The sequence below is a fragment of the Trachypithecus francoisi genome, unplaced genomic scaffold (assembly GCF_009764315.1).
Source record: "Trachypithecus francoisi isolate TF-2019V2 unplaced genomic scaffold, Tfra_2.0 Lachesis_group10, whole genome shotgun sequence".
NCBI lineage: Eukaryota > Metazoa > Chordata > Mammalia > Primates > Cercopithecidae > Trachypithecus > Trachypithecus francoisi.
This window is the reverse complement of record NW_022681455.1, coordinates 31407015-31427886: the sequence shown is the minus strand read 5'-3', so window position 1 is coordinate 31427886 and position 20872 is coordinate 31407015. Positions and strand designations below refer to the sequence as shown.

Below are 20872 nucleotides of genomic sequence, written 5' to 3'. Positions count from 1 at the left end.
AAATAATCTCTCCAAGACAAGCAAATGCTGAAAGACTTCATTACCACTAGGCTGGCCCTACAGGAAATGCTGAAGAGAGTCCTAAACCTAGAAGTGAAAGGACAGCATTTTCAACATATCAACATTATCATCATGAAAATATATACAAGTATACAACTCACTGGTAAAGCAATCACACAAAAGAGGAAGAGAAAGTACTCAAATGGTCCTACTACAGAAATCCACCAAATCACAATGACAAGCAATAAGAGAAAAAGACAGTAACAAAGAACACATAAAACAACCAGAAAACAACAATATGACAGAAACAAAGTCTCACATATTAATAATAATCTGGAATGTTAAACAGATTAAATGATCCACTTATAAGATTTAGAATGGCTGAATGAATAGAAAACATGATCTAACTATATTCTGCTTACAAAAAACTCACCAGTAATACTGCCTCACAACAATCCATAGAGACAGAAAGTAAAAGGGTGGCAAGAGAAAATCTCTGCAAATGGAAACCAAAAGTGAGCAGTAGTAGCTATACTTACAGCAGACAAAATAAACTGTAAGTCAAGAACAATTTTTTTAAAAGATAAGGAAGGCCATCACATCGTCATAAAGAGATCCATCCAGGAAGAGGATGGAACAATTCTAAATATATATGCACTAAACACTGGAGGATCTAGATTCATAAAACAAATATTACAACATCTAACAAGAGAGATAGACTCCAATACAATAAGAGAGGGGGACTCCAACATTCCAACCTCAGCATGAGACAGATCATCTATCTACACAGAAAATCAAGAAAGAAACATTGGATTTAAACTGAATTTTAGACCAAATAAAGCTAACAGATATTTACAGAGTATCATGTGCGTCCGTGTGAAGAGACCACCAAACAGGCTTTGTGCGAGAAACAAGGCTATTTCACCTGCGTGCAGGTGGGCTGAGGCCGAAAAGAGAGTCAGTGAAGGGAGGTGGGGTGGGGCCATTTCAGAGGATTTGGGTAGGTAGTGGAAAATTATAGTCAAAGGGGATTGTTCTCTGGCAGGCAGGGTTGGTGGGGGGAGGTCCCAAGGTGCTCAGTGGGGGAGCTTTTGAGCCAGCATGAGCCAGGAGAAGGAATTTCACAAGGTAATGTCACAGTTAAGGCAGGAACTGACCATTTTCACTTTTTTGTGATTCTTCACTCACTTCAGGCCATCTGGATATATATGTGCAGGCTTGGGCTCAGAGGCCTAACACAGAGCATTCTATCTAACATTACAGAATACACATTATTTTCATGCACACTTGGAACATTTTCCAAGAGAGAACTTATGTTAAGCCACAAAACAAGTCTCAACAAATTTTCAAAAACTGAAATCTTATTAAATATCTTCTCCGGCCACAATGGAATAAAACTAGAAATGTACACCAAGAGAAATGTGGGCAACTGGCCAAAAAAATGGAAATGAAACAACATGCTCCTGAATAACCACTGAGTCAACAGAGAAATTCAAATGGAAATCAAAAAGTTTCTTGGCCACGTGCAGTGGCTCACTCCCATAATCCCAGCACTTTGGGAGGCCGAGGCATGCGATCACCTGAGGTTGGAAGTTCAAGACCAGCCTGACCAACATGGAGAAACCCTGTCTCTACTAAAAATAAAAAAAAATTAGCTGGGTGTGGTGGCCCATGCCTGTAATCCCAGCTACTCAGGAGGCTGAGGCAGGAAAAGCACTTGAACCTGGGAGGCGGAGGTTGCGGTGAGCTGAGATCGTGCCATTGCACTCCAGCCTGGGCAACAAGAGTGAATCTTTGTCTCAAAAAAAAAAAAAAAAAAAGTTTCTTGAAACAAATGAAAATGGAAATGCAACATATTAAATCCTGTGGGATACAGCTAAACAGGGCTAAAAGGGAAGTTTATAACAATAAATGCCTACCTAAGAATACTAGAAACATTACAAACTAACAATATAACAATGAACTTCAAGGAACTAGAAAAGCAACAAATCACATCCAAAATTAGCAGAAAATAAATAATAAAGACCAGAGCAGAACTAAATAAAGACTTTAAAAACCATGTAAATGATCAACAAAGACAAAAGTTTGCTCTTTAAAAACATAAACAAAAGTGATAAACCACTAGCTAGATAAACCTAGAAAAAAAGAGAGAAGACTCAAAATCAGAAAAGAGAAACATTACAAGTGATACCACAAAAACACAAAAGATCATCAGAACCTATTAGAAAACATTCTCTACTGACAAAGTGGAAAATCTGGAGGTTATGGATAAATTCCAGGAAACATACAACCTAGCAAGATTAAATTAGGAAGAATAGAAAACCTAAAGCCCTAACATCCATGAACCATTCTCAGAGTGGGTCCAGAGGGCCCCTGACCACCCTGTCATTATTTCCTCAGCGCTGATTTGCATAATTCAAATAGACCTACTCAGCCATGGGCAGAATCTGCAGATCAGTTCCTTTTTTTAACTTTTGTTTTCAGTTCAGGGGTACAAGTGTAGGCTGTTTTATAGGTCAACCTGTGTGGTGGGAGTTTGGTGCATAGACTATTTAATCACCCAGGTTTTAAGCCTAATACCCATTAGTTATTCTTCCTCATTTTCTCCCTCCTCCCACTCTCCACCTTCTGAAAGGCCGCAGTGTGTGCTGTTCCCCTCTATGTCTCTATGTGTTCTTATCATTTAGCTCCTACTTATAAGTGAGAACATGCAATATTTGGTTTTCTATTCCTGCATTAGTTTGCTAAAGTTAATGGCTTTCAGCTCCATCCATGGCCCTGCAAAGGACATGGTCTCATTCCTTTTTCTGGCTGCATAGTATTCCATGGTATATATCTATCACATTGTCTTTATCCTGTCTATCACTGATGGACATTTAAGTTGATTCCATGTCTTTTCTATTGTGAATGCTGCTGCAATGAACATATGTGCCTATGTCTTTATAACAGAATGACTTATATTCCTTTGAGTATAATGGTATTTCTGTCTTTAGGTCTTTGAGAAATCACCACACTGTCTTCCACAATGGCTGACCTAATTTGCACTCCCACCAACAGTGTATAAGTGTTCCTTTTTCTGCACAACCTTGCCAGCATCTGTTATTTTTTGACTTTTTAGTAATAGCCATTCTGCCTGGTGTGAAATGGTATCTTGCTATGGTTTTGATTTGTATTTCTCTAATGACCAGTGATGTTGGGCTTTTTTTCATATGTCTGTTGGCTGCATGTATGTCTTCTTTTGAGAAGTGTCTGTTCATACGCTTTGCCCACTTTTTAATGGAGTTGTTTTTTCTTGTAAATTTGTTTAAGTTCCTTATAGATGCTAGATATCAGACCTCCTTTGTCAGATGCACAGTTTGCAAAAAATTTTGCCCCATTCTGTAGGTTGCTTATTCTGTTGATAGTTTCTTTTCCTGTGCAGAAGCTCTTTAGTTTAATTAGATTCTATTTGTTGAATTTTGCTTTTGTTTCACTTGCTTTTGGCATCTTTGTCATAAAATCGTTGCCCATGCCTATGTCCTGAATGGTACTGCCTAGGTTGTGTTCCAGAGTTTTTACAGCTTTGGATTTTACATTTAAGTATTTAATCCATCTTGAGGTAATTTTTGTATATGGTGTAAGAAAGGGGTTCAGCCTAATCTTCTGCTTATGGCTAGCCAGTTATCCCAGCACCATCTATAAATAGGGAATCCTTTCCCCATTGCTTGTTTTTGTCAGGTTTGTCAAAGATCATAGTTGTAGGTGTGTGACCTTATTTCTAGGTTCCCTGTTCTGTTCCATTGGTTTATATGTCTGTTTTTGTACCAGTACAATACTGTTTTGGTTACTGTAGCATTGAAGTATAGTTGAAATCTGGTAGCATAGGCCAGATGCAGTGGTTCACACCTGTAATCCTAGTACTTTGGGAGGCAGAGACGGGTGGATCATGAGGTCAGCAGTTTGAGACAAACCTGGCCAACATGGTGAAACCCCGTCTCTACTAAGGAATCAGGTTTCCATTCTTACAACAATAAAAAATTAGTGTAAAGAAATATAGCTAAAAGCCACTAGGAGAATTAAAACCATAAACTAAAAAATGTTTACTTGACACATAAGAAAGTAGCAAAGGAGGAAGAGAAACAAAAAGATATGAGACAAATTGAGAACATATAGCAAAATAGTAGTCCAAAATCCAACCATAGTAAGTGAAGAAATGACAGGACCTTGCTCACATTAGCAGGACTGCTGAGCACTGTGGGGAGAACAGACATGGGCAGGAGGTGAGGGACAGTGTTAGTGCCACAATTCAGGAGTGACAGGGTAGCAGGGACTAAGGGGAAAGGGAGGTGTGAGAGATGAGAGAGGCAAAGAGAAGGACTGGGGAAGCAGGAGTTGAGGAAAAAGAGAGAGAAAAGAATTCTCAAGCAGTGGGAAAGCCTAGCAGGGGTTTCTTTGCATTTGATATTTAATACATTTTCTGGGACTTCCTAAAAACTAATGGTTTCACCTGTGTCCATGTGAAGAGACCATCAAACGGGCTTTATGTGAGCAATAAAGCTTTTTAATCACCTGGGTGCAGGCAGGCTAAGTCTGAAGAGAGTCAGCGAAGGGAGATGGGGTGGGGCTGTTTTATAGGATTTGGGTAGGTAGTGGAAAATTACAGTCAAAGAGGGTTGTTTTCTGGCTGGCAGGGGTGGGGGTCACAAGGTGCTCAGTGGGGGAGCCTTTGAGCCAGGATATGCCAGGAGAAGAACTCCACAAGGCATGTCATCAGTTAAGGCAGGAACCAGCCATTTTCACTTCCCTGTGACTCTTCACTTGCTCCAGACCATCTGGATGAATACATGCAGGCTTGGGCTCAGAGGCCTGACATTCCTGGCTTCTTTTTTTTTTTTTTTTTTTTTTTTTTTTTTTTTTTGAGACGGAGTCTTGCTCTGCCGCCCGGGCTGGAGTGCAGTGGCCGGCTCTCAGCTCACTGCAAGCTCCGCCTCCGGGTTCACGCCATTCTCCTGCCTCAGCCTCCCGAGTAGCTGGGACTACAGGCGCCCGCCTCGTCGCCCGGCTAGTTTTTTGTATTTTTTAGTAGAGACGGGTTCACCGTATTAGCCAGGATGGTCTCGATCTCCTGACCTCGTGATCCGCCCGTCTCGGCCTCCCAAAGTGCTGGGATTACAGGCTTGAGCCACCGCGCCCGGCCTATTCCTGGCTTCTTATATTAATAAGAAAAATATAACAAAGTAGTGTTGAAGTGTTGGGGCAGCGAAAATTTTTGGGGGTGGTATGGAGAGATAATGAGCGATGTTTCTCAGGGCTGCTTCGAGCGGAATTAGGGGCGGCTTGGGAACCTAGTGTGGGAGAGATTAAGCTGAAGGAAGATTTCGTGGTAAGGGGTGATCTTGTGGAGTTGTTAGAAGGAGCATTTGTTGTATAGGATGATTGGTGATGGCCCGGATGTTGTTTTGTATGAACTGAAAAACTAAATGGAAGACACAAGGTCCAAATAAGAGAAGGAGAAAAGCAGGTATTAAAGGACTAAGAATTGGGAGGACCCAGGACATCCAATTAGAGAGTGCCCAAGGGGGTTCAGCATAATTACTTGCTTGGCTGGTGAGTTTTTCACCTCTATCCTTGACAGAGTCCTCCTTTTTAAGTTGGAGTCTGAGCTTGGTGAGGTGCGTTTTTGAAAGACCATTAGTCCGTTCTACCTTTCCTGAAGATTGACAACAGTAAGGGATATTAAAGTTCCACTGAATACCAAGAGCCAGAAAAACTGCTCGGATGATTTGACTAATAAAGGCCGGTCCGTTATTGGACTGTATAGAGGTGGGAAGGCCAAACAGAGGAATTACATCTGACAGAAGGGAAGAAATGACTGTGGTGGCCTTCTCAGACCCTGTGGGAAAGTCCTCTACCCATCCAGTGAAAGTGTCTACCTAGACCAAGAGGTATTTTAGTTTCCTGACTCGGGGCATGTGAGTAAATTCAGTTTACCAGTCCTGGGCAGGGGTGAATCCCCAAGTTTCATCAGGGGAAACCCCACCCCCGATTTTCAATGTGGGTTCTTTTCTATTTCCCTAAGCATCAGCTGGTCTGAGAAATAAAGGGAAAGAGTATAAAATAAAGAAATTTTAAAGCTGGGTGTCCAGGGGAGACATCACATGTTGACAGGTTCCGTGATGCTCCTGAGCCGTAAAACCAGCAAGTTTTTATTAGCAATTTTCAAAAGGGGAGGGAGTATATGAATAGGGTGTGGGTCACAGAGATTACATGCTTCACAAGGTAAATAAATATCACAAAGCAAGTGGAGACAGGGCGAGATCACAGGACCACAGGACGGGGCAAAATTAAAATTGCTAATGAAGTTTTGGGCACGCATTGTCATTAATAACATCTTATCAGGAGACAGGGTTTGAGAGCAGACAACCAGTCTGACCAAAATTTATTAGGTGGGAATTTCCTCGTCCTAATAAGCCTGGGAGCGCTACAGGAGACTGGGGCTTATTTCATCCCTTTGTCTTTGTCCGTAAAAGACAGCCACCCATAAAGCGGCCATTTTAGAGGCCTACCCTCAGGGGCACATTCTCTTTCTCAGGGATATTCTTTCACGAGAAAAGGAATTCAGTGATATTTCTCCTATTTGCTTTTGAAAGAAGAGAAATACGGCTCTGTTCTGTCTGGCTCACCGGCAGTCAGAGTTTAAAGTCTTATCTCCCTTATTCCCTGAACATTGCTGTTATCCTGTTCTTTTTTCAAGGTGCCCAGATTTCATATTGTTCAAGCACACATGCTCTACAATTTGTGCAGTTAACACAATCATGACAGGGTCCTGAGGCAACATACATCCTCCTCAGCTTATGAAGATGATGGAATTAAGAGATTAAAGTAAAGACAGGCATAAGATGAAGCACAAGGGTATTGATTGGGGAAGTGATAAGTGTCCATGAAATCTTCACAATTTATGTTCGGACACTGCAGTAAAGACAGGTGCAAGATATTATAAAAGTGTTAATTTGGGGAACTAATAAATGTCCATAAAATCATCACAAATTATGTTCTTTTGCTGTGGCTTCAGCTGGTCCCTTTGTTTGGGGTCCCTGACTTCCTGCAACAAAGCTTGATGTGTAGGGAAGGGAGGGGGCCTGAACAATCCTTGGGAAGTAGTAGAATAGCAGATGGAACACTGAGAAGTAATTTCCTTGAGCGTAGATTTCCATGATGGAAAGGAAATAAGAGGTTCTAAGAGGCGGGCTAGCGGCTTATAACCTACGTGGAAGAGGTTATGAAATGATGACAGAATAGAATGGACCAGTGAGGCTGGAAGGAGGTATTTTCCTTGATCTAAGAACCACTTGCCTTCTGTGGGAAGAGAGTCATAGGTGGAAGTTTCAGTGGGGGAGTAGGTGGGAGTGACCAATGAGAAGGAGAAAAACTGGCCCTGAGGGACAGAAGTTGGAATGCCACCTGCTTTTTTAGCTACCTTGTCAGCATAAGCATTGCCCTGAGTGATGGAATCTGATGCCTTTCGATGGCCCTTGCAGTGAATGACTCCAGCTTCCTTTGGAAGTAAAGTGACCTTGAGAAGAGTTTCTATTAAAGAGGAATTAATGATGGAGCACCCTTGTGTAGTGAGGAAACCTCTTTTTGCCCATATAACAGCATGGTGGTGCAAGGTATGAAAGGCTTATTTAGAGTCAGTATAAATATTGACGCGTAATCCTTTTGCAAGAGTGGGGACTCGAGTTAAGGCAATGAGTTCAGCTTTCTGAGTGGTAGTGGAGTGCATGAAAGAATATTGTCCAAATTGGCACCAGAGTTGGGGAGTTTTAAGAGGTTTAGAAGCCTGGCCGTCAATGACCACAACAGTTACGGAGGCAAGGGAAACAGGTCCTTGAAAAGAAGGTAATGTGGAGTGGGTAGCCTCTGTATCGATTAAGCAGGAGATGGACTTACCTTTCACTGTGAGAGTTACCTGAAGCTCAGCATCCGTGATGGTCCAGGGTGCTTCCAAGGCATTCGGGCAGCGTCAGTCTTCAGCCACTAAGCCAAGCAGATCCGGGAAGGAGTCAATCAGGGAGCCTTGGGGTAAAGCTTTAGGGGCTCTAGGAGTGGCTGCCAGGCGAGCTGGGCAGTCTGATTTCCAGTGGGTCCCTGCACAGATGGGACATGGCTTGGGAGGAATCCTGGGCTGTGGACATTCCTTGGCCCAGTGGCCATATTTCTGGCACTTGAAGCAAGACCCTGATGAAGAAGGTCCTGTAGGAATGCTTGGCTGCTGCGGCTTAGGAGTGTTCAGCTTAGGCATTTGAAGTTCTTGTGTGCTGGAGGTACGGCTGGGTTTTGTCTCACAGCAGAGGCAAGTAATTGTGACTCAGAAATGCGTTGCTGTCTGGCTGCCTCCTCTCTATTATTGTACACCTTGAAGGTGAGGTTGTGGGGTTTGAAGGCTGGATTCTAATTTTTGAAGCTTTTTTCTAATGTCAGGAGCTGACTGGGTGATAAAAGGCATATTTAGAATGAGACGGCTTTCTGACCCTTCAGGATCTAGGACTGTCAAGCATCTCAGGATTGCTGCCAAATGAGCCATGAACTGGAATGGGTTTTCGTCTTTACGTTGGTTAGTTTCTTTAAGCTTCTCATAATTACCAGCTTTGTAAGCTGCCTTTTTAAGCTCTTCAACTAGGCAATAAAGCATGTAATCTCGCCTAGCTATACTTGGGGAATCTGCCTGATAGTTCCACTGGGGATCGTCTCGGGGAGCTGCTCTAATGCCTTCCTGGAGGTCTGGCTTGTGGAGTCAGCAGTTGTCAGCGTGAGACTGGGCCAGAGAAAAAACTCTTTCCCATTCATCTGGGGAGAGGGTAGAAGTTAAGATGACATTTAAGTCACTCCAGGTTAAATTGTAGAACAGAGTTAGATACAGGAATTCCTATATATATTTAGTGGGTCCTGATGAGAAAAAGCCTAAACGCTGACTGATCTGAGAGAGGTCTGATAGAGAAAAAGGCACATGTACCCTGACTATGCCTTCAGCTCCAGCCGCCTCTCTAAGAGGAAATTTTTGGGCAGGTGGGAAAGAGCTAGTCACGGAACCAAACTGTAAGCTGGACCAAACTGTAAGCTGGCATGAGTTTTCCAGAGTTTCCTCTGAGGGTCCCCTCTGCTCTCTAGGACAATTAAGGCATGAAATCTCTGAGGAAATACCCTTTTGACCCCTGCAGCAGCCTTGGGCCCTGTGACTTTTTCTCTCAGGCCTTGTTCTCTGCCTCACACTCAATGTGTTTGAAGGTCTGATTCCAACTTTTCTGAGTCCCTCGGCCTCCACTCAGGTCAGAACCAGAAGTCGTTGTTCCCCCCTCAGAGACTAGAACTTTCCAAGGAATAGGAGATTATCCCAGGTGCCTGTGTCCAGGCTGGTGTCTGGGTTCTGTGCTCCCTTCCCCACCCCAGGTGTCCTGTCCATTCTCAGGATGATCACATGGGTGCTGCTGGAGTGTCCCATGAGAGATGCAAAGCGCCTGAATTTTCTGACTCTTCCCATCAGACCCCCCAAAGACACACGTGGCCCACCACCCCGTCTCTGACCATGAGGCCACCCTGAGGTGCTGGGCCCTGGGCTTCTACCTTGCGGAGATCACACTGACCTGGCAGCGGGATGGGGAGGACCAAACTCAGGACGCTGAGCTTGTGGACACCAGGCCAGCGGGGGATGGAACCTTCCAGAAGTGGGGAGCTGTGGTGGTGCCTTCTGGAGAAGAGCAGAGATACACGTGCCATGTGCAGCACAAGGGGCTGCTGGAGCCCCTCACCCTGAGATGGGGTAAGGAGGGGGATGAGGAGTCATGTCTCTTCTCAGGGAAAGTAGGAGCCCTTCTGGAGCCCTTCAGCAGGGTCAGGGCCCCTTACCTTCCCCTTCTTTCCCAGAGCCATCTTCCCAATCCACCATCCCCATTGTGACCATTGTTGCTGGCCTGGCTGTACTAGGAGCTGTGGTCACCGGAGCTGTGGTCGCTGCTGTGATGTGGAGAAGGAAGAGCTTAGGTAGGGAAGGGGTGAGTGGTGGGGTCTGGCTTTTCTTGTCCCACTGGGGGTTTCAAGCCCCAGGTAGAAGTGTTTCCTACCTCATTACTGGGAAGCAGCATCCACACATGGGCTGTCCCAGCCTGGGGCCTATGTGCCAGCACCTACTCTTTTGTGAAGCACATGTGACAATGAAGGACAATGTATCACCTTGATCATTATGGTGTTGGGATCCTGATTCCAGCATTCACGAGTCAGGGGAAGGTTCCTGCTAAGGACAGACCTTAGGAGGGCAGTTGGTCCAGGACTCACACCTGCTTTCCTTGTGTTTGCTTATCCTGCCCTGGGTCTGCAGTCATAGTTCTGGAAACTTCTCTTGGGTTTAAGACTAGAAGGTTCCTCTTAAGATCTCATGGCCCTGCCTCCTCCCTGTCCCCTCACAGGACATTTTCTTCCCACAAGAGGAAAAAGAGGCAGCTACTCTCAGGCTGCATGTAAGTGGTGGGGGCGGGAGTGTGGAGGAGCTCATCCACTCTATAATTCCTCCTGTCCCACATCTCCTGTGGGCTCTGACCAGGTCCTCTTTTTGTTCTACCCCAGGGAGCAGCAGTGCCCAGAGCTCTTGTGTGTCTCTCATGAATTCTAAAGGTGAGACCCTGGGGGTCTGAAGTCAGTGGGGGATGGGGCAGAGGGAACATGACTGGGTTATGGGGATTCTTTGATTGGGACGTTTTGAGAGTGTGGTGGGCTCTTCAGAAACTGACTGACTTGAATTTGTTCATGACTTCTGCAGGCTGAGACAGCTGCTTTATATGGGACTGAGATCAGGATTTCTTCACATCTCCCCTTTGTTACTTCAAGAGCCTCTGGCATCTCTTTCTGCGAAGGCATCTGAATGTGCCTGCCTCCCTGTTAGCATAATGTGAGGCGGTGGAGAGACAGCCCACCCCCGTGTCCACCGTGACCCGTGTCCCCACGCTGACCTGTGTTCCCTCCCCAGTCATCCTTCCTGTTCCTGAGAGTTGGGGCTGGATGTCTCCATTTCAGTCTCAACTTCATGGTGCACTGAACTGCAACCTCTTACTTCCCTACTGAAAATGAGAATCTGAATAGAAATTTGTTTTCTCAAATATTTTCCATGAGAGGTTGATGGGTTAATAAAATAAGTCAATTCCTAGAATTTGAGAGAGGAAATAAAGACCTGAGAACCTTTCAGAATCCGTGTATTAGCTGTGCTGAGTTTGTTGCAGGTGGGGGTGGAGAAGGCTGTGAGGAGCCAAGTGTGAATGCGGCCTGTGTCCAGTTGCTGTTCAGTCCATCAGGGGCTTTATGTGGTCAGTCCTCAGCTGGGTGACCTTCAGTGTTCCATTGTTCTTGTCCCTTCAGTGGAAACTTGTCCAGCAGAACTGTGACCACAGAGGCTCACACATCACCCAGGGTGGCCCCTGCCTACGGGAGTCTCTGTGCTTTCCGAGACAAGTTTTCAGACCCATTCAGCTCCTGCCCTCCTTCTAGGGCTCCTCTTCTGCTCTGATCTCCTGCTCTCTCTCCCGGCCCTGGTTCTAGTGATCTTGGTGCTGGCTCCAATATCAACTCATGAATCTAAAGCAGAATCTAATTTAGATTTATATTTGTTTGTGAAATTGGACCCATCATCCAGGACTGTTCTTTCCTGAAGAGAGAACCTGGTTGTGTGCTGCAGTGTGCTGGGGTGGGGAGAGGGGGTTGGTGTGGGAGGAGGGATGGGGGAGGGAGGACACACAAGCAGCACTGTTGAGAAAAGCACAGGTGGCCTCAGTGTCAGTGTGAGGGGACCTTGTGCCATAGCTGCCACAAAACAGCATTTGGCCTGAGGGTATGTTAATAAAGATATTGCCTTTAGAATAGGGAGGTGCTCTACAGTGATCATTCATTCAACTGGTCTTTGTTTCTGACAGACATAGGACAGAGTGGTTCTGCATCTGGGGAACATCACTGAAGTCAAATGAGAAAAATCTCTGACCTTGTGGAGCATGTGTTCCAGTGGGAAGGTGCAGAAGATAGATACCCGATAACCAGAGCAAGGAAAGAAAGTGCTAGAAGGTGGTAAGTGCTGTGAGGTATGTGATCCAGGATGTGGGCAGTGGGGACAGGGAAGGTGGCTGTTGTGCTGGGTGGTCAGTGTGTGCCTTGTTGCAAAGGTGACCTTTGAGGAAAGATTTGAGGGACATGAGGAGTTGTCCACGAGGATGTCTGCGGAAGTTCTTTCCAGGCAGAGGATCCTCTAGTTCAAATGTACTGGGGCAGGGAGGTGTGTGTGTTCCCAGAAGAGCAAGGAGGCCAGGAGGGCTGGACAGAGAGAAACTGGGATGAGGTCAGAGGTGTGGTCAGAGCAGGTGGGCCAGGAGGGAGTGGGGAAGCATCTGACCTCTGCTCTGAGTGAGATAGAGAGGTAGAGGACAGTTTTGAGCAGAGGTGGGACATGATATGACTTCTCTTTTAAAAGGATCTTTGACTGCTGTGTTGAGAACAGAATTGAGAGGCAAGGGACGAGGGAGGCAGAAGGGAAAACAGTAGGAAGCCAGTGCAGTATTGCAGGTTGGAGATATCAGTGACCTTGACTGGGCTGTGACCAGGGGAAATAGCGGGACGTGAGGGGATTCTGGATGCATTTGAAGATGGAGTCACAGCATTCGACCATGGGTTGTATTTGTGGTGTGTGAAAGACAAATCAAGGACACCCGTCATTGTAAAATGAGTGAGTAGAAGGATGGAACTGCTGTCAGTGGAGATGGGAAGACTCTGGCCGGAGCATACTGAGGAGGGGGTATCACAGGCACTCAGTGGAGATGTCTACTAGGAATGCAGGTGAGGGAGCTAGGGTGGAATTTAGACAGACAACTCCAGAGTTTAGGGAAAGGAGAAATAGACTGGGCAGGAGAAATATATCTAGGAGGTCACATCATATAAACGATACAAAAGACCTCAAGCATGGATGAAGCACCAAGGGAGTGGTTGACTGTGGAAAAGAATGAGGGCAAGGACTGAACCCTGAACCTCCAGTTCTAAGGGATGTGATCAGACCACACCCAGAGCAGGCTGCACAGTTCTGACCACGGGTCTAGAGAAGACTTAGATAAGGAATGCCCATGTCCACAGAGATCACCTGGACATGGTGCTGAGATCCAGGAAGTCTGGAGTCGAGCAAGATTCTTGATTTATGACAAGGCTGGAGCTCATGTTGCTGGTCTCCAGATCAAGAACACCAGGATCCCACATGCCTGAGCATCAGTCTCACCTACAGCACTTGTTATATAAGTGATTCCTTGGTCTTGTGCATAAAACTCTGAGACAGACATTCTGGGAAGCGGCCTGAGTATTTTCTAAGCCCCGCCAGCAATGCTGTTGCTCAGCCAGATTGGGAACCACTGAGATCAAAGATCAGAGAGTGACCCGGGTGGGTGGGTGGGGTGGGTTTTCAAACCTTGCTTAAAAGAGGATTTTTCTTGCAAATGAAAAGGGAGGATGTGTATCATCAGTTATGAGATGTGACATTGCCTGTTGTTCTCTCCACCATGGGGTAGACGCCAGGTACACAATTCAGGATGTGGCTCTCGCACAGAGAACACCCCTGAATGCCGCTCTCTGACACTCGCCCACAGACTCATTTCTCACTCACTTCTTCGAGCAAACTATGGAAACCAGTTCTCTAATTTACACATGAAGTAGTATACATGGTATTGGGGGCTAATTTTATTGTGGGGAATGTTAGAGACAAACTGTCCCAAAAAGCTTCTTGGTACTGCGGACACTGCCCCAAAACCTCTCTGAGCTGCCCACCCCTCCCCCTAGTGCTCTGCGACTCTTCTCCTTCCCCCAAGCCTCTTTACATTTCTAAGCCCTTATCTAGGTGCCGCGGTGAAGCCAGCAGACTTCACTTATCACACTTTCCTGCAATAAGCAAACCCCAATTACAAACCATCCAGACTGCACAGGGGGAGGTCGTGCGAAGCATAAACAAACCGTGCCTAAACCCTCCCAAAGACCTCCCTCACACTCCCCTCCTCAATATAAACGCCTCATTCTGTAAGCTTGGTGCTGCCTCCTCTGTCTGTGGTGGAGCAGCCGGCAGGTTAACAAACTTCCGTGCCTGACCTTGGGTTTCCTTCTCCTTCTTTCTCTTGGCTGACCTTACAGGGAAGGGCACAGAACCAGCGTGGAAACTACACATCCAGGAACAGAATCCACAGCCCACCCTGGATCAGGTCCCTCCTAGGAACAACTGTCCCTGCTGCTGAGCACAGATGCCACTGCTCACACCTCTGACACCCTGGGGCTGGACACTGGACCCTGAGGCCAGGAGAGACGTCGCTGCTGCACCTGGAAACTGGACATCACTACTCCCATTCAACCACTTCTACTAAAATACATTCTGCACAGTCCTAGCCTCTCTGTCACCTCTTTCTGGCTCAGAGTCTGGCAGTGATATAGGAGTTGAGAAGAAATTATTTCGGCAGATAGTGAGGGTATGGAAGTCCTCAGTAAGGTTTTTTAAAATGAAATGTAGCCCCCAAATCATTTCCTTTTCTAACAAAGAGCATCCTGTAAAATTACTACATCTAACAAGAGAGATAGACTGCAATACAATTAGAGAGGAGACTTCAACATCCCAACCTCAGCATGAGACTGATCGTCTACACAGAAAATCAAGAAAGAAACATTGGATTTAAACTGAACTTTAGACCAAATAAAGATAACAGATATTTACAGAGCACTTTATTTAACACTACAGAATATACACTCTTTTCACGAACACGTGGAACATTTTCCAGGAGAGAGCCTATGTTAAGCCACAAAACAAGTCTCAACAAATTTTCAAAAATTGAAATCATATCAAATATTTTCTCTGGCCGCAATGGAAAAATACTAGAAATATACACCAAGGGAAAGTTTGGCAACTAGACAAATATATGGAAATTAAACAACATGCTCCTGAATAATCATTGAGTCAACAGAGAAATTCAGATGGAAATCAGAAAGTTTCTTGAAGTAAATGGAAATGGAAACACAACATACCAAAGCCTGTGGGATACAGGTAGACAGGGCTAAAAGGGAGGTTTATAGCAATAAATACCTACCTTAGAAAAGTAGAAACATTACAAATTAACAATATAACACTGAACCTCAAGGAACTAGAAAAGCAACAAAGCACATCCAAAATTAGCAGAAAAAGTAATAAAGACCAGAGCACAACTAAGTAAAGAGTTTTAGAAACCATGTAAATGATCAACAAAGTGAAAAGTTTGTTCTTCAAAAAGACAAACAAAAGTGATAAACTACTAGCTGGACAAACCAAGAAACAGAGAGAGAAGACTCAAAAGAAAAGAGAAATATTACAATTGATACCGCAAAAATACAAAAAGATCATCAGAGACTTTTATGAACAATTGTGTACTGACAAACTGGAAAACCTGGAGGATACGGATAAATTCCTGGAAACATATAACCTAGCAAGACTAAATTAAGAAGAATAGAAAACCTGAAGCCCTAACATCCATGAACTGTTCAGCGGGTCCAGTGGGCCCCTGACCACACTGTGATTATTTCCTCAGCGCTGGTTTGCATAATTGAAATAGACCTACTCAGCCATGGGCAGAATCCGCAGATCAGCTCTTTTTTTTTTAACTTTTATTTTCAGTTCAATGGTACAAGTATAGGCTGTTTTATAGGTGAACTTGTGTTCTTGGAGTTTGTTGCACAGATTATTTAATCACCCAGGTTTTAAGCCTGGTACCCATTGGTTATTTTTCCTGATCCTCTCCCTCCACCTACTTTCCATCTTCTGAAAGGACCCTGTGTGTACTGTTCCTCTCTGAGTCTCTATGCGTTCTCATCATTTAGCTTCCACTTGTAAGTGAGAATATGCAGTATTTGGTTTTCTGTTCCTGCATTAGTTTGCTAAGGATAATGGCTTCCGGCTCCATCCATGTCCGTGCAAAGGACATGATCTTGTTCCTTTTACTGGTTGCATAGTATTCCATGGTATATATCTATCACATTGTCTTTATCCAGTCTATCATTGATGGACATTTAAGTTGATTCCATGTCTTTTCTATTGTGAATGTTGCTGCAATGAACATATGTGCCTATGTTTTTATAATAGAATGATTTATATTCCTTTGGGTATAATGGTATTTCTGTCTTAAGGCCTTTGAGAAATCACCGCACAATGGCTGATCTAATTTACAATCTCACCAACAGTGTGTAAGTGTCCCTTTTTCTGCACAACCTTGCCAGCATCTGTTATTTTTTGACTTTTTAATAATCACCATTCTACCTGGTGTGAAATGGTATCTCATTGTGGTTATGGTTTACATTTCTCTAATGATGACTGATGTTGAGCTTTTTTTCATATTTTTGTTGGCTGCATGTATGTCTTCTTTTCAGAAGTGTCTGTTCATACACTTGCCCACTTTTTAATGGAGTTATTTTGTTTTTTTCTTGTAAATTTGTTTAAGTTTCTTATAGATGCTAGATATTAGATCTTTGTTGGATTCACAGTTTGCAAAAAATTTCCCCTCGTTCTGTAGGCTGTCTGTTTACTGTGTTGATAATTTCTTTTGCTGTGCAGAAGCTCTTTAGTTTAATTAGAACCTATTTGTCAATTTTTGCTTCGGTGCACTTGCTTTTGGCATCTTTGTCATAAAATCATTGCCCATGCCTATGTACTGAGTGGTATTGCCTAGGCTGTCTTCCAGGGTTTTTATAGTTTTGGGTTTTACATTTAAGTCTTTAATCCATCTTGAGGTGATTTCTGTATATGGTGTAAGGAAGGGGTTCAGTTTAAATCTTCTGCATATGGCTAGCCAGTTATCCCAGCACTGTTTATAAATAGGGAATTCTTTCCCTATTGCTTGTTTTTGTCAGGTTTGTCAAACAGTTGTAGGTGTGTGGTCTTATTTCTGGGTTCTCTATTCTGTTCCATTGGTTTATGTGACTGTTTTTGTACCAGTGCCATGCTGTTTTGGTTACTGTAGACCTGAAGTATAGTTGAAATCTGGTACCATAAAACCTCCAGCTTTGTTCCTTTTGCCTAGGATTGCCTTGGCTATTTGGGCTTTTTTTCTGTTCCATGTGAATTTTTAAATTATTTTTTCTATTCTGTGAAGAATGTCAATGATAATTTGATAGTAATATCATTGAATCTGTTGGGAGCCAGCCCTCCAGAATCCAGCCATAAACTGGCCCCAAAACAGGTCATAAACAAAATATCTGCAGCACTGTGACATGTTTATGTTGGCCATAAAGCCCACACTGGAAGGTTATGGGTTTACTGGAATGAGGGCAAGGAACACCTGGCCTGCCCAGGTGGAAACCCACTTAAAGGCATTCTTAAGCCACAAATAATAGCATGAGCAAGTGCCTTAAGAGCATGTTCCTGCTGCAGTTAACTAGCTCAACCTATTCCTTTAATTCGGCCCATCCCTTCATTTCCCATAAGGGATACTTTTAGTTAATTTAATATCTATAGAAACAATGCTAATGACTGGCTTGCTGTTAATAAATCTGTGGGTAAATCTCTGTTTGGGGCTTTCAGCTCTGAAGGCTGTGAGACCCCTGATTTCCCACTTCACACCTCTATCTTTCTGTGTGTGTGTGTCTTTAATTCCTCTAGCACCACTGGGTTAGGGTCTCCCCAACAGACCTGGTCTTGGCAGAATCTATACATTGCTTTGGGCAGTATGGCCATTTCCACGATATTGATTTTTCCTATCCATAAGCATAGGAAATTTTTCCATTTGTTTGCATCATCTCTGATTTCTTTGAACAGTGGACTGTAGTTTCCCTTGTAGAGATCTTTTACGTCCCAAGTTAAGTGCATTCCTACGTATTTTATTCTTTTTGTGGCAGTTGTGAATGGGAGTTCATTCCTGATCTGGCTCTCAGCTTACCTGTTGTTGGTATGTAGAAATGCTAGTAAATTTTGCACTTTGATTTAGTATCCTGAGACTTTGCTGAAGTTGTTTATCAGCTTAAGAAGCTTTTGGGCTGAGACTATGGTTTTTTTTCCAGATATCAAATCAAGTCATCTGCAAACAGGAATAGTTTGAATTCCTCTCTTCCTATTTGAATACCATTTATTTATTTCACTTGCCTGATTGTCCTGTCCAGAACTTCCAATACTATGTTGATTAAGAGTAGTGAGAGAAGGCATCCTTGTTTTGTGTCAGTTTTCAAGGGGAATGCTTTTAGCTTTTGCCCATTCAGTATGATGTTGGCTGTGGGGTTGCCATAGATGGCTTTTACTATTTTGAGATATGTTGCTTCACCACCTAGTTTATTGAGTTTTTTTTTTTTTTTTTTAAATACTGAGTGTCATTGTGTCACCTGGGCTGGAGTGCAGTGGTGCGCTCTTGGCTCACTTCAACTTCTGCCTCCCTGGTTCAAGCAATTCTCCTGCCTGCATCTTTGGAGAAATATAAACTTCTGCCAGAATACCCAGGTTTTCTCTCGGATGTCCAGGAGGAGAAAGGCATTAATTACAAATTTGAAGTATATGAGAAGAATGATTAATATGAAGGGTGTTCTGGTTTATTTTAAGTTGTTCCCCCTCCCTCTGAAAAAAGTATTTTCACATTAGAAAAAAAAGACTTTTGCTGACTTTAGATTTATGGATAAGTACTTCTAAGCAACGTGTTTTTATTCCCCACTAATCTTGACTGTATTAGATATCATTTATGAAACACTCTTGCTATAACTAAGTGCTTCTCCAAGACCTCAACTGAGTCCCCGCACCTGCTACAGTGAGCTGCCATTCCACACCCATCACACATGGGGCTCTGGCCAGTCCTTGACATTGTCGGGCTTTTCAAATGTTGGTAGTATTTATTAAAGATGAAGATGCACATACCCTCCAACTGAGCAGTTTCACTAGTAGGAAATACCGAAAGCTTCCTACGTGTATATCTAGAAGTTTGTAGACAAATGTTGCAGCCTTGTTTGTAAGAGTGAAAAATTGACAACAACCTGGAATTCCAGTGATGGGAAAATGAATATATTTCTATCTTAGACTGGGGAAGCCAAAGCAGATTCCAAGACTGAAATTTCAGTGAAAACAGTTTATTTGCTAGGTCTTACCAGAAAGCATCAATTGAGGTATGGAGAAATGGAACTGAGAAGGTAAGAAAAGCAGTTAAAGTCAGTGAGCAGGTTCTCATCGGTATCAAGCTCCATACTGCTGAGATGCAGGGAAACGGAGGGGAGAAAGCTGGAGTATTGATCCTCCACTCCTTGGTTGTCAGCTCCCTGTCCTGTGTGTGGGTGGAAGGTGCTCCAGCTGCTCTATAGCAAGTCCCAGGTGTTTGCAGTAAGAAGCTGCTGGCATGCACAAGAACAGTGGATGCCAAACACTTAAAGCAATTCCTTGTTTAAGTATGTAAGCTCTTCATACTATTTATTTATTTATTTATTTTTAGACAGAGTTTCGCTCTTGTTGTCCAGACGGAGTGCAATGGCGTGACCTTGGCTCACTGCAACCTCCGCCTTCCTGGGTTCAAGCAATTCTCCTGCCACAGGCTCCCAAATAGCTGGGAGTACAGGCATGCGCCACCATGCCCAGCTAATTTTGTGTTTTTGGTGGAGATCGGGTTTCATCATGTTGGTCAGGCTGGTCTCAAATTCCTGACCTCAAGTGATCCGCCCGCCTTGGCCTCCCAAAGTACTGTAATTACAGGCATGAGCCATCGCACCCGGCAGATCTTCATTCTTTTTATGCAATAAAAGGTATAAAGCCACACATGGTTTATTTGAAATATTTTATGATTTAAAAAAATACAGAAGCAGGGAAACCAATTCAAAGTTCAGGTGAGGGATGATGGTAGCTTGAACCAAAGGGTTGCATGTTGTAAGAAACCGTGATTTAAGGTATATTTTAAAGTTGGAAGTAGCAGGATATTCTGATGGAGTTTGACTTTGGTTTGGGGCCCACTGAGTTTGAGATGTCTTTGAGAAATGAAGGATGTAGAGAGAGAATACAAGAAAAAGTGGCCGGGCACAGTGGCTTAGGCCTGTAATCCCGGCACTTTGGGAGGCCAAGGCAGGCGGACCACTTGAGACCAGCTTGGGCAACATGGTGAGGTCCCATCCCTACACAAAATACAAAAGTTAGCTGGGCACTGTGGCGCCCACCTATAGTCCCATCTGCTCAGGGGCTGAGGTGGATGAATTGAGCCCGCGCGGTCACAGCTGCAGGGAGTTGTGATTGCGCCACTGCACTCCAGCCTGGGTGACAGAAGAGACCCTGCCTCGAAAAAGAAGCTGAAAACAATGGAAGCATGACTTCAGAATTCTAGAAAGAAAGTGATTTTCAACGGCTAAATCTATATTCAGCCAAATAATCAAGGGAGAAGGTAAAATAATACATTTTTAGACAAGCAAAGAATCAGGGGTTACCTCCATGTACCCTTTCTTGGGAAGCTATTGGAGAAAATACTCCAGCAAAATGAAGGAGTAGGCAAACCAGAGAATGACATGGATCCAGCAAATAGGATCCAACATAGGAAATATTCCAGCTATGGAGCTGGCTTTAAAAAGAAACAGTGGAAATATTAATAGGTTAGCTGGGTGGAATGGCCCATGCCTGTAGTTCCAGCTACTCAGGAGTCTAAGCAAGAGGATGGTTTGAGCCCAAGAGTTCCAGACCAGCCTGGCCACCATACTGAGGTCCCTTCTCTTAAAAATAATAATAGGTTATTGCCAGATTTTGGGCATTTGGAAAGAAGTTCATTGAAGATAAAGCAAAAGTAAAAAAGCAAGGGGGAAGGGTGGTTAGGCAATCATTAATTCTAGGGCAGAAAGAAGTACAGGATAGGAAGTAAGAGCATATTACTCTGCTTTT

At 43.9% G+C, this 20872-nt stretch overlaps 2 protein-coding genes and 1 long non-coding RNA gene across 3 annotated transcripts in view; 2 read left to right on the top strand and 1 right to left on the bottom strand.

The window, feature by feature from the left end:
- The window catches only part of LOC117088391 (class I histocompatibility antigen, Gogo-B*0102 alpha chain-like), a 173254-nt gene that overhangs the window by 919 nt on the left and 151463 nt on the right, over nucleotides 1-20872 (top strand). The window lies entirely within an intron of this gene.
- Nucleotides 1-20872, bottom strand: part of MICB (MHC class I polypeptide-related sequence B) — a 280866-nt gene that overhangs the window by 116794 nt on the left and 143200 nt on the right. The gene's annotated exons all lie outside the window — the stretch shown is intronic.
- On the top strand, nucleotides 10437-11214 carry LOC117088440. Its single transcript, XR_004439229.1, has 3 exons — nucleotides 10437-10490; nucleotides 10597-10644; nucleotides 10790-11214. It is a non-coding gene; the product is annotated as an uncharacterized LOC117088440 (long non-coding RNA).